Below are 15,870 nucleotides of genomic sequence, written 5' to 3' on the forward strand. Positions count from 1 at the left end.
ACCCAGGCATCCTCATCCCATCCTAGAGCAGCAGAATAATTAGAGCAAACATTTAACTGACTACTATATGCTAACTAATTTAATCCATTAAAACTGTGTGAAGTTGTGGGCTGTTATTACTCCCTACCCCCCTCCCATTTTACTGATGAGGAGACTATAACTGAGGCACAGGAAGGTGAAGAAACTTGTTCCGGGTCACAGTTACTTGTTCTCACATATACTGTAAGTGCAGGACCTTGGAGACCCTGTCCTGAAGTGAGTGAACCCACTGCTCTGGGAGCATGTCTGCTGCACCAGACCTCTCTTCAGGAGCGTAGCCTCTCTGGCAGATTCCATGATCTTCATTTAAGTCATTTCGTCTCCAGGTTGCCTCTCTGAAGTTCACTCTTAGAGGCTGGTGAGTACAATACTAAAAATAACATTGTCGTAGAGAATATTTATAGTTTTTTTCACTCTCTCTTGTTGAGTACAGACTGTGCCTTATCTGGGAAATACCACTTATTTTAGAACTCTGTAGTTGGACATTTAAATGGTAGGGCTTGTTTGGTGGTAGTCATATTTCAAGTCAGGTCAACAGATACTTGCATGCCTCCAAAGTATCCTGCCATGCACTTGGTGCTGGGTTGAGAAATGTGATCACAGTCTGGAAGTGTAACAGTGCCAAAATAGACATGACCAATATTTAAGTTGCAGTGCAACCAAGTATGTAGACTAGTAAAAGGAACGTAGAGGAGGGTGGGGAGGTTCAGAAGAACTTTCCAAAAGATTTAACATCTGAATTTGGTTTTGAAGGATGAATAGGAGTTTGCCAGGTAGATAGACAATTGCAGAATAATTAAGTGATAATTGCTAGAAAGATGGACAGAGGCTTCCTTTTGATCAGGGGTCCCCAAACTTTTTACACAGGGGGCCAGTTCACTGTCCCTCAGACTGTTGAGGGCTGGACTATAAAAAAAACTATGAACAAATCCCTATGCACACTGCACATACCTTATTTTAAAGTAAAAAAACAAAACGGGAACAAATACAATATTTAAAATAAAGAACAAGTAAATTTAAATCAACAAACTGACCAGTATTTCAATGGGAACTATGGGCCTGCTTTGGGCTAATGAGATGGTCAATGTCCAGTTCCATATTTGTCACTGCTAGTCGTAACAAGTGATATGACGTGCTTCCAGAGCCGTGACGCGTGTGTACCGCATCACCGGAAGTAGTACTGTGCGTGAGCGACCACTGACCACCAATGAAAGAGGTGCCCCTTCCGGAAGTGTGGCGGGGGCCAGATAAATGGCCTCAGGGGGCCGCATGCGGCCTGCGGGCCATAGTTTGGGGACCCCTGCTTTTGATGTTATTGCTGATGTAGTAGAGCTTCCAGTTGTACAATTCCCTTTCTTCCCTTAGACTCTTAAAATGCCATTGAGATCCTGTGTCTCAGCAGTAGGGCAGGTCACCTAGGGATTATGTGGACCAGTTTTAGGAGGGAAAAATTGCTGCCCATTTAGTACCTTCTGGCACACTACAAATTGGGGACAGCGGTGAATTTTCTGCTTATGTGGGGGAATGATGATGTTACCTAGTCTGGCTAGGACTGATTATAATTGTTTGCTGAGACTTTTGTTCTCTTATGAAAATAGTAAAATAATTACTGTTATTCAAGAGGTATTTAGGCATTCAGCCACAAACATTAATGGAGCTATTTTAGTGTATATATTTTTTAATTTAAAAAGAAATGCAAAAACTAAACATTTTTGGGTGGAGGGTAGGTTAGGTCGGACCATATATAGAAATTGGTTTTTGAAGTGTAACATATATTCAGTAAAGTGTCCAAGTCTCAAGAAGACTGTTCAGTGGACTTTTTGCCTGTGTTACCACCACCTGCTCGTGCCCCTTCTCGGATAATACCCATACTCCAGTCCCTGCCCCGCCCGGCACTATTCTGACTTCTGTCACTGCAGATTAGCTTTGCTTGTTTTTGAACTTTATTTAAATGGAATTGTACAGCATGTATGTTGTTGTTTTTTTTAATCTGGCTTACTTTACTCAACTTTTTAATTGAGATTCATCCAAATTATCAGGGAGTACTGATTACCAGACACATGGTTAGTAATAGACTCAGAATAATCACATATGCACTACAGCATTGAAATTTAGTATGAATTATTTGGTAGCATTCGGTTATTCGGTGCACATTTACAGGTACCATACACCAGGTGCCTCATAAGAGCCTGGGATCAAAGATGCACAAGTTTCTGCCATGAAGGAGCTTTCAGGCTAATGAAGGAAATGCTACTTTGGGAAGAAATTTTGAGGAAGACTGATGTCTAAGTTTGAGTGAGGTCTTAGGCTGGAGCCATGGGAGATGACCACTTCAGCTAATGGTTGTAATGTATCATTGTGGAGAAAGCAAGGAAAGGAAGTGAACTTTGGTATTGCTGCAGAGCTAAGGAAAGGCGTCCAGCGGTGCTTTGCTGTTGATGTTGTGGAAAACTTTTATGAGGTTAGATAAAACTATAGAGGTGCTCATTAGGAATGTGGGCTTTTTTCTTCAATAATTGAGATGACTTGAGATGTCCCATTAAGCCAGTATCCACATGCGGTAGTCTTTCTCACTATCTCCCCTCCTCTCACATTAAAAAAAAAAAAGAAAAGAAAAAAAGAACCTAAACCAATAAAGCCAGATAGACATCACAAGGAAGGTAATTTCATAGCTCTTAATAATCTGTCCCAGTGCTGAACAAACCATATCCATCTCTTGTCATTTAACCCTTTTCTTTGAGTGGGGTAGAGTTAAACAGCCTTGGCATTCTCCTTATCAAAACATTTGAATACCAAAGAGCTGTTTCTAAATCAGATCACATCAAATTTTCCTCTTTTGTGTGGGCAGGACACTCTTTTCTCTAGCAGGATTTTATTTTGAATTTTTTGTTGCGATGGCCACCTAGGAGGTGGGACTTTTTCTTTCTTTTAAGGGCGTCTCTTTTTAAGGAAGTGATTTTAGATAGTCACATCTTAAACTGGTTTCACTGGAGACAGAAGTCTTGTTAGGATGATTTTTTCAGGGGCTGCTTTTGTTTCATCTGCATTGGGATTCTGTGGTAGCAGGTGAGACTTGTTACATACGTACCAGGAACCTGGAAAGCTCTAGTTTTCAGTGTAATGGTGTTTTTCATAATGGTGTGTGTCCTGGCGTCTCTGTAAGACCCTTTTCCAGAAGTAGAACTTTAAAACTTAGAGGTTAGACCCAGTGTTTTCACGTTGTATCTATATTAAGGATGATGCAGTTCTGTTGCCTTTTTGTTCCTTTCTTGTGGGCTGGTTGACCATGAATTGATTCTGCCAGGATGGCCTGGGTCAGAAGTAAGCATTTTAAAATCTTTGAACAACAGTGAAAAGTAGTCTTGTGTGGTGGCTCTAATTTCTGTTTATATTAATATAATACTTGTGTTATCTTTGACTTGCTTGGCTCTTTGCTGAGGAATGAGGTTTTTTTTTTTAACAGATATTACTGAGTCATCGCTAAATCTTATAACAAGAAGTAAGTTCATTGTTTGAAATGGGTCACAGTTCAAAAGTGTATCCAGAATTTTACTTAACTTTTTGAAGAAACAACTGTCAGTTTCAAAATTCTCTCTGTTTAAGACAGGAAACAGTATTTCTTATACCTCCAGCAAATTGAATGTTGTAACTTTCCAAGGTTTTCTATTTTGTTTTGATTCTGTTTTCTACCATTTTGTTCTACTCCACTTTTAGATTTGACTCTATTCACTTTTTTGTGGTAACTTGTTAATTTTTTCTTTTTTATAAACTAGGTAGATAATACTATTCTAGAAAAGTGGTTTTTAACCATATATATGCTGACAGAACTCAAAAGCCTTGGCTATAGGAACCTATGACCTTTGGACCAGCAGTGGACTAATCAGAAATTCTGTGTTAGAGTTGTCTGGTGTGTGTGTGTGTGTGTGTTTTTTTTAGAAAGAGAGAGAGAGGAAGGGAGAGAGAGTGAGAAGCATCAACTCATAGTTGCTTCGCTTTAGTTGTGCATTTATTGCCTCTTGTACATGCCTTGACCAGGGATCAGACCTAGGGCTCAAGCTGAGCTAGTGACCTTGGGCTTTTCATGCCAGCGACCTTTGGGCTCAATCTGGAGACCTTTGGGGTTGTGTCAACATGCATTGCTCAAGCCAACAAGCCCATGTTCTAGCTGACAACCTCGGGGTTTTGAACAGGTATCCTTAGTGTTCTGGGTCAATGTTCTATCCACTATACCACCACCTGTCAGGCTGATCTGATTTTTTTTTTAAAGATTTATTTATTTTAGAGAGGAGAGAGAAAGAGAGAGAGAGAAGGGAGGGGGAGGAGCAGGAAGCATCAACTTCCATATGTGCCTTGACCAGGCAAGCCCAGGGTTTGAACCAGCAACCTCAGCATCCTAGGCTGGTGTTTTATCCACTGCACCACCACAGGTCAGGCCTGATCTGATGTTTTATTAGCACCTTCCATCTGTGGAAATTCTTGGGCAGCTGCTGCCATATTTTTAAAACATGTCTCCTGACTTTCTTAATTTTTCCTCTTTTTTAATTAGAAGTATTTCAACAAAGTAATTCAGATGGTATTCTACCTCTTAAGGGGAAAAGGGAGAGATGGGATACATAGGTAGCATTGCATTGGGGAGTGGAAGCTCCCAGTGTAGTGTCCCCTTGCTCCTAAGGAATTTTCTAATCCTGTGTTTTAGTTTGATTCTTTTTTTTTTTTTTTTTTTTTTAAGCAGTAGAGAGAACGGGGTAGACAGACAAGCAGGGAGAGAGATGAGAAGCATCAACTCAGAGTTGCAGCACCTTAAGTTGTTCATAGATTTGCTTTATTATATGTACCTTGATCAGGGCCTTTCAACTGAGCCAGTGACTCCTTTGCTCAAGGCAGCGACCTTGGGCTCAAGTCAGTGACCTTGGTCTTCAAGCCAGTGACCTTTGGGTTCAAGCCAGCGACCATGGGGTCATGTCTATGATCCCACGCTCAAGCTAGTGAGCCTGCACTCAAGCTGGCAACCTTGGGTTTTCAAACCTGGGTCCTCAGCATGCTAGGTTGACACTATCCACTGCGCCACCGCCTGGTCAGGCCAGTTTGATTCTTTGAGTTGCAAGAAACAGAAATTTAAGCTAAGTTAGTTTAGAAAAGTGGTGTAGAAGGTTGAGTTGTTGGCCCTGATTCTTTTTTTTTTTTTTTTTTTTTTTTTTTTTTACAAGGACAGAGAGAGTCAGAGAGAGGGATAGATAGGGACAGACAAGAATGGAGAAAGATGAGAAGCATCAATCATCAGTTTCTCGTTGTGACACCTTAGTTGTTCATTGATTGCTTTCTCATATGTGCCTTGACCACGGGCCTTCAGCAGACCGAGTAACCCCTTGCTCGAGCCAGCGACCTTGGGTCCAAGCTGGTGAGCTTTTTGCTCAAGCCAGATGAGCCCGCACTCAAGCTGGCAACCTCGGAGTCTTGAACTCTGGTCCTCCGTATCCCAGTCCAATGCTCTGTCCACTGTGCCACCACCTGGTCAGGCTGGTCCTGATTCTTGACTCTCCTATAGTAGTATTTCACGGTCATTCCCTGGCCGTAAACTCATGATAGATGGAAGTATGTCCCTACCCTTTGATTTTGGGTTTGGCCGTATGACTCGCTTTGGCCCCCTAGAGTGTTTGTTACTGGACATGATGAAAAGTTTGCAGTATGCTTGTGCCGATAGGCTTGTCTCTCCTGTGCCTTTGCCATCTCTGTTTTGATTGTTTTCTACCATTTTGTTCTATTCTACTTTTAGATTTGACTCTATTCACTTTTTCTACCATTTTGTTCTACTCTACTTTTAGATTTGACTCTCTTCACTTTTTTGTGGTAGCTTGTTAAGAGTCCTGAGTAGCTGCAGCCTTTTCAGGGTGGGCCACAGAGTGAGGCCATAAAGCAGGGCCAGTCCAGCTCCGATGCCTGAGGGGAAGTTAAATGCTTATTGTTGTGAGCCACTGAGATTTTGTGGTTTGTTGTTGTGTAGTATTACTGTGGCAGTAGAGAACTAAGAGTCATTCTCCTGGATCCAGGGCAGCTCCAGCCTTTAGTAGTAGTAGCCCTTCTTGGATGGCCTTTCTAGTATTCTGCCATTTACCTGGTGCCCAGTGGGTCTGCCCCACCCTTCTCTTCTCACCCACTAGCTTCCTTATCCTAGGTATTACTCTCCTCTATAGCTTCTACCTGCTTACATATATCTGTTCTCTGTTAACTTTTCCATGTCCAAGGCCCCATGTAGCTCCTCAGGCTCTCTCAGCCTCATGACTTTTCAGCTTCTACTCCTGTTGCTTTATGCCTTGTTTTATCAGAACTTTCCATTTCAGATTTCTGACAAAATTGATTTTGCCCAGCAAGGTTTTTTGGTTTTTTCCCACCCCAGATATGTCTTGTCCTCAGTACTTGGCATGATTTTAGGCATTGGCTGCCGTTGGATTAGGGATCCACTTGTGGTCCAGTTAGATGTCTGGGAGTGTTTGGGAGGAATGACTTATCTTGAAATACGTGGGTGCAGTGAGCAGCTTTACTCTTGGAGACTGAATGTGTGGAAGGCTTAATGATAAGACAGGTCTTTTACGCAGTATTGTGTTTCATCTGGGGATTTTAGTATTAAAGCTTGTCAGTTTCTGGATTCATCAGTTCACCAGAAGAGAAGCTTTTAACTTGGCTCTTGCAAGCTTTTAATTTTCTGGAGCTGCCTTCCATTTTTCAGTTTCCTAGTTCCAAGATGCCGTCACAGCATGAATTCTCAGGATGAATCTCTTCTAAGGGAAAGTGTGAGAGAGGGACCATCTACTGAAGGGAAAGCTTACTCATGCAAAACATTCCTCTGAAGTTTTAGACTATGGAGGCTTTTCCATGGCTTTTCTGTACAGAGGAGGAGACTGGTTAAGTTAAAACAGGTTTATATCAATTATAAGGTTGTGCTTAATTTCAGTTTATCTATAAATATTTCATATATTGGGGTACTGTTGTAAATGATGTGTTTTAAACATGTTTATAGTTGTTCCTTGCTAGTATATAGAAATATAATTCACTTTTGTATATTAATCTTATATCCTATGACCTTATTAAAATAATTTACTGCTACTAGAAGCTCTTTTTTTGAATTCATGGGATTTTCTACATTGATAGTTAGGTCAAATAAAGACAATTTTATTTCTTCCAGTTTAACTTGTATGCCTTCTATTGCACCAGTTAGGACCCCAGTGTGATGTTGAATAGATGTGATGTTTCCCTGAGTTTAGGGGAAAATAATTCACTCCATTTATATATATATTAACTATATGTATGTAGTTAATGTATTTGTTGTCAGTGCCTTTTATCAGGTTGAGGAAGTTTTCTTTTATTCCTAGTTTGCTCAGAGGTTTTTTTGTTTGTTTGTTTGTTTTTCATAAATAGACCTTGGAGTTTATTAGGTACTTTTTGTGTATCTATTGAGATGATCATATGGGGCTTTTCCCTTAGTCTGTTGAATTACATTAATTGATTCTTGAGTGTTGACTTCAGCTGAGCCAGTGACCCTTGCTCAAGCCAGCGACTTGGGGATCAAGCTGGTGAGCCCACGCTCAAGTCAGAGGAGCCCATGCTCAAGCCAGCGACCTTGAGGTTTTAAACTTGGGTCCTCAGCATCCATGTTGACACTCGATCCACTGTGCTACTACCTGGTCAGGCTAAAGTAAATTTTTTTTTTCTGAAGTGAGAAGCAGGGGGAGGCAGGCAGACAGACTACGCACGTGCCCGACCGGGATCCACCTGGCATACCCACCAGGGGGTGATGCTCGGCCCATCTGGGGCATTGCTCTACTGTAACTGGAGCCATTCTAGCACTTGAGGCAGAGGCCATGGAGCCATCCTCAGCGCCTGGGCCAACTTTGCTCCAATGAGCCTTGGCTGTGGGAGGGGAAGAGAGAGACAGAGAGAAAGGAGAGGGGGAAGAAAAGGGGGAAGGGTGGAGAAGCAGATGGGCACTTCTCCTGTGTGCCCTGGCCGGGAATCGAACCTGGGACTTCCATACACTGGGCTGACGCTCTACCGCTGAGCCAACCGGCCAAGGCCTAAAGTAGATTTTTTTATAGAATACATATTAACTGAGTTTTGTGATAAAATCTGCCTTTTAATTGGGGTGTTTAGGAAATTTTCATTAAATGTAATTACTGGTATAGCTGGACTTAAATCTCTCATCTTGCTAGTTACTTTCTATTTATACATTTTGTCTGCTCTCCCTTTCCTCTCTTTATTCTCCCTTTAGATTGGGAGTTTTAAAAATTCCTTTTTATTTCTACTATTGGTGTACTAGTTATGCCTTTAAAAAAAATTTAGTGGTAGCCTTAGTTAGTACTTACATCATTCTACCTTCACGTAATAGTGTACTTCACATTTCACATACAGTATGAGATTCTAACAACACAGTGTATGTGTAGGCTTGTCCTCCTGTGCCTTGGCCATCTCTGTGAGAAGAGCCCTGAGAGCTGCAGCCTTTTCGGGGCGGGCCACAGAGTGAGGCCATAAAGCAGGGCCAGTCCAGCTCCAGTGCCTGAGGGGAAGTGAAATGCTTATTGTTGTGAGCCGCTGAGATTTTCCCTTACATCTTGTGGTACTGTTTTAATATATTTTACTTTTATATATTTTACAAGCTAGACAATACACCGTTACTACTCTTGCTTTTGAAAGTTATCTTTTAGAATGATTAAAAATATAGAAGAAAGGTCTTTTATATTTAATTCCATTTTTATCATTTCTGGAAGCTATTAACTTCTTTATGTAGATCAGGGGTCTCAAACTCGGGCCCGCGGGCCGCATGCGGCCCGCCCACCAATTTTGTGCAGCCCGCAGACTGGCCCGCAGACTAATCCACGAAGTTTGATTAGTCTGCGGGCCGCACAAAATTGGTGGGCGGGCTGCGAGTTTGAGACCCCTGATGTAGATCCTCCTTTTTGTCTGGTATCATCATATGCATGTATTCTACTTTGAGAATTTTCTTTACCATTTCTTGTAGGACAGGTATGCTGATATTGAATTACCTCAGCCTTTGTTGGTCTGAAAAGCCATTATTTTGCCTTCATTTTTGAGAGATATTTTTGCTGACTATAGAATTCTGGGTGTTGAAGTCTCCCTACTCCACTTTTCAGTACTTAAAAGATGTCACTCCATTATCTTTTGGATTACATAAATTCTGCTGAAATTTTCATTTATTTATTTATTTCCTCAGAAGGTAATGTCTTTTTTTCTCTGGTTATATTTAAGTTTTAGCAGCTTAACTATTTAGTGCAGGGGTCCCCAAACTTTTTACACAGGGGGCCAGTTCACTGTCCCTCAGACCGTTGGAGGGCCAGACTATAAAAAATACTATGGGCCCTGGCTGGTTGGCTCAGCGGTGGAGCGTCGGCCTGGTGTGCGGGGGACCCGGGTTCGATTCCCAGCCAGGGCACATAGGAGAAGCGCCCATTTGCTTCTCCACACCCCCCCTTCCTCTCTGTCTCTCTCTTCCCCTCCCGCAGCCGAGGCTCCATTGGAGCAAGGATGGCCCGGGCGCTGGGGATGGCTCCTTGGCCTCTGCCCCAGGCGCTAGAGTGGCTCTGGTCGCGGCAGAGCGACGCCCCAGAGGGGCAGAGCATCGCCCCCCTGGTGGGCAGAGCGTCGCCCCTGGTGGGCGTGCCGGGTGGATCCCGGTCGGGCACATGCGGGAGTCTGTCTGACTGTCTCTCCCCGTTTCTAGCTTCAGAAAAATACAAAAAAAAAAAATTAAAAAAAAAAATTAAAAAAAAAATACTATGAACAAATCCCTATGCACACTGCACATATCTTATTTTAAAGTAAAAAAAAAAACAAAAACGGGAACAAATACAATATTTAAAATAAAGAACAAGTAAATTTAATTCAACAAACTGACCAGTATTTCAATGGGAACTATGGGCCTGCTTTTGGCTAATGAGATGGTCAATGTCCGGTTTCATATTTGTCACTGCTAGCCGTAACAAGTGATATGACGCGCTTCCAGAGTCCTGACGCCTGCATCCCACATCACCAGAAGTAGTACTGTACGTGAGCTACACCGCCACATACAGTACTCCAGGAGCACAGGATGCATCTCACTGACCACCAATGAAAGAGGTGCCTCTTCCGGAAGTGCAAGGGGGGGGGGCAGATAAACGGCCTCGGGGCCGCATGCAGCCCGTGGGCTGTAGTTTGAGGACCCCTGCTAAAATTTAGTGTCTACGTGTATGTTTTTTATTGTATTTATTTGTTTATATTCTGTAGCATTCTCTGAGCTTCTTGGATCTACAGTTTGAAGACTTTAGTTTTGGAAAGTTCTCAGTCACTTTTTCTTCAAAAAAAAATTATTATTTTTTTAATAGAGACAGAGAGAGTCAGAGAGAGGGATAGATAGGGACTGACAGACAGGAACGGAGAGAGATGAGAAGCATCAATCATCAGTTTTTCGTTGTGACACCTTAGTTGTTCATTGATTGCTTTCCCATATGTGCCTTGACTTTGGGCCTTCAGCAGACCGAGTAACCCCTTGCTCAAGCCAGCGACCTTGGGTCCAAGCTGGTGAGCTCTGCTCAAACCAGATGAGCCCACGCTCAAACTGGCGACCTCGGGGTCTCGAACCTGGGTCCTTAGCATCCCAGTCCGACGCTCTATCCACTGCGCCACAGCCAGGTCAGGCTCAACTATTTTTTCCTACCTTGTTCCCTTCTCTTTCTGGGACTCCAGTTACATGTATATGATATCATTTAATCATATTCTACAACTCTTCATTGTTCTTTCTGTTGTCTCCCCCTTACCCTCACCTTTTTTTCTCTCTTTATGTTTCAGTTGGGTAATTTCTGTTGACTCTTCCAGTTCATTGATTCCTTCACTGATTATGTTGAGTGTTCTGGTGAGCCCATTGAAGGAATTTTTATAAAAATCTCTAATACCTTAAAAAAAAGAGAACATTTCTGTTTGACTCTTTAGTACATATTTTATCTTTCCGTTGAAATTTACCACCTCTTTATATGCATGTTGTCTACTAAATTCTTTAACATACTAATCATTGTTACTTTAAAGTCTCTTAACTAATAGCCACACAGCATGAGTCATCTCTCAGTTTGGTTCTCTTCATTGCTTTGTCACAACGCCCTCCACCTCTTTGCTTTTTTTTGTATGTCTTGTAATTTTTGATCAACTGCTGGACATTATTGTAGAACAGTAGAGATTTGAGATAGTCATTTAATACTGATGTTGAGACTACTGTTACTTTAGGGGTAGGTTGGAGGAGGGAAGTTGTTGTTATGTTTGTGCATATAGAGTATAGGACTATAATTTTGCTGTACTCAGTTATAAAATTTCACATTTCTATATCTTGTTTTTTTATGTACCCCTTCTAGAAGTCACTTTATCATGACTTCTCCTGTAGTTCCTTCCTCCTTTATTTCTGTTCCTGCTGTATCTAGAGCTCTTCATTAGTTCTCTTTCACACCAAATGACATTTGTTCACAGGTGTGTTTGTCTTTTCTTGACTAGCCATGATTTCTTAAAAGTAGGTAGAGTGTCATATTTGGATCTCTGTGGTCTTTTAACTACATTTTAGATATGTCTTTTTCCGGTTAGAATTGAATTGAGATAATTGAATGGCTTATATTCCTTAGCTGGAAATACACACTGTGCCCCTGCCAGTTAGTGGGAAGATTGTCTCTTATTTTTCCATAAACAACTGTGAGGTATCTAAAAAATGCACTGGGGTAAGAAGTGAGCACTGGCCGTGGATGAATTTGTGAAGAGATAGCTCTTACACAGGGAATACACTCATTTTCTCTACTAGTTTTTTTATGTACATTTTGTTTCCCTTCTTGACAGTAAGATTTTGAGAGGGAATAGCTGTTTTCTGATTTTCTAGTATCTGCTAATAGTTACTAGTACAATGTGAGTATACAGTAGATGCTTGGCAAGTATTTCTTCATGAAGTTTAACGATATGTAATGGATTTTGGAATAAGTTACCAATAGCTTTACTTTTTCTGTTTATACCTAAAACACTTTGAGCACTGACGATGGTGATATTATTCCATTACTTACCAGCTACTTTTTTTTTTGGCAATTTACTTAACATCCTTGTGCTTTCCTTGCTTTATCTATACAATGGGAATAATAATAGTATGAGCCACATGAGATTATTTTGATGATTAAGGAAAACAGTGTAATACATGTTAGTTGCTACATTCCAGTTTATTATAAACAGTGCATGTTAGAAAGGCAAATCCAGTGAGTTTTTAGAAGCTAAGTTCTTTCAGTAGGAAAAATTTTAATATCTTAAAACTTTATCTCAGTGTGGATAAATGTAACTACTTCTGTATTAATTAAGGAAGTAACCTGTGCTCAGAATATTAACAGCAGAAGGGGATCAGAGCTAATTAATTTCTATCTTGCTAACAGTAATATAACGTTGTACCTTCTCTCTTACCCTAGGAACAATGTGCCCTATTCCCAGGGGACTAAGATCAGTACAGAAGTAGATTTCCCTAGGACCAAAGGTACTTAATCTTACAGTTCTTTTTCAATTATATGTTAAAACTATATTCATTCTTACCTTTAGGCATTATTTGTTATTGTTTGTTTTTATAGTGTCTCTACTTTTATTACCACCAAATTCACCAAGTCTTGTTCAAAGATATATAAGCCCAGAGGGAATCATGGAAAGATGACAATAGTCTGATAACACTTATTAAAAATATTTGGCAGGCAGCTGTTGGGAAAATAGTGTTAAGACTTCTAAGGTGCATTCAGGAGTTTCTTTAGATGTATAGTATTTTAGGGAAAAAAAATCAATAAATACTTGATTTAAAAATTTATAAAAAGAAAAAAAGACTTCTAAGGTGCAATATTCTGGATCCACTGTTTTTCTTCCCTAACTAGAAGGGGTACAAAACACAGTTACAGACCAAAGAGAATTATTCCTTGCATGGCCGTGGTGTCTGTTTTACTGAGCCCCCCCCCCCCCCCCGGCTCTTTGTTAGATGAGTGGTTATGACATTTGAACAGTACCCTCTTCTATAAATGCAGTACACTTCAATTATATGTAGGACAAGGATAATTATTCCTGTTTTTTAAATTTTGGAAAGAAACAGGTGATATATTTGATCTATAAATCTGTGGTATAATCAGTTAATGTTTTGAGATGATAATAGCATATGAGATGATAATAGCATAGCATGAGTTATGTTAGGAGCCATAGGAATGGAGTAGGATTAGAAGAAGGGAAGTTTAAATAAACTTTTTTAAGTCACATTTTTTTATTGTGCTAAAGGTTATTTTTTGAACTTGTATAAAAACATTTATTGATTGATTGATTGATTGATTGATTTTTATTCAGTGAGAGGAGGGGAGGAAGAAAGACTCCTGCATTAACCCTGACTGGGATCTATCCAGCAGGCCCACTAGGGGGCAATGCTCTGCCAATTTGGGGTGGCGCTCTGTTGCTCAGTAACCAAGCTCTTCCTAGCACCTGAGGTAGAGACCATGGAGCTATCCTCAGCTCCTGGGGCCAACTCACTCCATTGAGCCATGGATGCAGGGGGGCAAGAGAGAGAGAGAGAGAAACGAGAGGGGAAGGGGTGGAGAAGCAGATGGGTGTTTCCTCTGTGTGTCCTGACCAGGAATCAAACCTGGGACATCCACATGCTGGGCCGATGCTCTGCCACTGAGCCAACTGGCCAGGACCTAAAAATATTTACTGATATGAATATTGGAGAAATGGAAAGATATAGAGACAGATTGCTAAAGACTTAGGACTATAAACACCCCATTTAAAAACATGTTTTGGTAGTTAGTTTTCTTGAATAACTTTTCTCAGGGTAAAGAGGGTAGGGAGAGTTCAGTTTAGTATCATGCCATCTAGTTTACACCTTTGTAATAGACCTTGGCCTTGTGGAAAGCACAGCTCTACAGGGATGTTGTAGGGAGAGTTTCTGCTGATAAAAGAAATCTGTCTGAAGTATCTCACATATAGTCTTTAAGGGCCCACTAATGTCAGCTTTTTTGGTGGTGTGTTTTTTTTAAATACAGGTTTCTGCTGTTTTTCATGCCTCATGGATGGTGGCCATGAATTCCTGTCTGTTCTTTCCTTAACCTTAAAAAGATTTTTTTATTATTGAAGATTTTAAACATACACAAGAGTAGAGAGGATGATAGCGAATCCATATAACATTCTTGTTTTGTGTATCCCCCGTTGTGTTCTTTTTGATCTAGAGTATTTTAAAGAAAGTCCCAGACAACCTATTATTTCCCCTATATTTTAGTGTGCATATCTATCAGGTATGGGCTTAATCTATGGTAATTCACCATCTTATTATTATTATTTTGATTATGCTATCTATTTGTTGAAGAAACTAGGTCAGCCCCCTTTCCCACATTATAGATTTTGCTGGTTGTATTCTTGTGTTGTATGACATGTTACTCTTTTTCCATATTACTTGTAAACAAGTAGTTAGAGGGTTAACTATTTTTTTAATCATTCATATTTTTTATTTCTCATTGGTGTTATATTATACTTCCTATTTACATTAGAACACAATAATCTCTGATTAACCCACTATGTATACTAAGAATGATTAGAGGGCTCATTTTGATATAGCCCTTTGTTGTCAAGTTGCTTCCCCTATTTGACCAACAGAATCCATGGGGTGGTATCTGACAACCTGTGGATTTCCAGGTCTACCTTTCCTCTAATACTGTACTCTTAATTTAACATTCACTGATGGTAGTTGCCTGAATCATTTATTTCACTATGTTGAATTTTAAGAAGACTGTAAAAAATGAAATGAAAATTGTTAAGAACTTTTTATAAAAAAAAAAAGGGCATGTAAACTCTGAGGTGTGTGGAAAATTTATTTATGCAAAGTATTTTTTTCTCTGATTATATCTAGTAAAAGAAGTTTCATGTAGAAAAGAATGTTTAAAAATTGTGTGTTTAGCTAAATTAAATGCCCCTCTATTTGTTTTTGAATGAGTTGTCTTTAGCAGGTTTTATGATAACAGGTTTGAAATATTTTTGTCTATGTTGGGGCTTGCTCCAAGGTTTATGAAGTTCTAAGGTTACTTTGGTTGGGGGTTAGGGATCATGAATGCATATAGGTCACTTGAATCCATGTAGGTCATTATTCTCACTGCTGATCACATATTTTGCCTGTAATCCTACCTAGATGACTACTGTATAAATGTCAGTAGTAATATTTGACTTTATGTAGTGCTTCTATATGCCAGACACTGTACTTTGTAATTTGCATGTACTAATTTATTTAATCCTCACATAATTATTATTCCTGTTTTACAGAGGAGGAAACTGAAGTAGAGAGATTAAGTGGTTTGCCCTGATCACACAGCTAAAAATAGCTAGCGCTAGGATTTGGACTTCATTTGATTGCAGAATTTGTGCTCTTAGCAGAACAGTGGATTATATAGTCTCTCTGTTACTAGAAAAATACCTCAAGTGCACTGTCCTACTAGCCCTGGAGGATAATCTGTTTATGTTTTATGCAAATAATCTACATTTATATACATTCTGTTTGCCGTGTGTGTCTGTATGTAGAGACAGACACCTACAAACATAGTATGTCCACACAGAGGAGCAAGTGTGGGGGTTTCCCTAGGGAAGTCCTTCTTATTCTAAAACCTCTTGACTCTCTTAACTTGACCTTAGAGGCAGAAACAGCCCAGAATCTGGTAATGTCTGGAATAGAGGGACTTAGGAGCACAGAATAGATGGAAAGGGCAAAAGGAAGCCGAGCAGACAGCTTGAGGTCACAGATTTACTCACAGAGGCACAGACTGTGACTGT

The 15,870-nt window shown here is 40.3% G+C and overlaps 1 protein-coding gene across 7 annotated transcripts in view; it reads left to right on the top strand.

The window, feature by feature from the left end:
• Positions 1-15,870, top strand: part of CHD6 (chromodomain helicase DNA binding protein 6) — a 178,082-nt gene that overhangs the window by 24,171 nt on the left and 138,041 nt on the right. For 4 of the 7 annotated variants that reach the window (XM_066387784.1, XM_066387780.1, XM_066387781.1 and 1 more), the window contains one exon: positions 12,504-12,568. The exons of 2 other annotated variants lie outside the window; for them this stretch is intronic. The gene's annotated coding sequence lies outside the window, so the exon portion shown is untranslated. Of the gene's footprint in view, positions 1-10,872; positions 10,937-12,503; positions 12,569-15,870 lie in introns of all 7 variants that reach the window. One more of the 7 variants, XM_066387783.1, reaches the window with a different exon arrangement.

This window comes from Saccopteryx leptura, chromosome 5 (assembly GCF_036850995.1).
Source record: "Saccopteryx leptura isolate mSacLep1 chromosome 5, mSacLep1_pri_phased_curated, whole genome shotgun sequence".
Classification (NCBI taxonomy): Eukaryota; Metazoa; Chordata; class Mammalia; order Chiroptera; family Emballonuridae; genus Saccopteryx; species Saccopteryx leptura.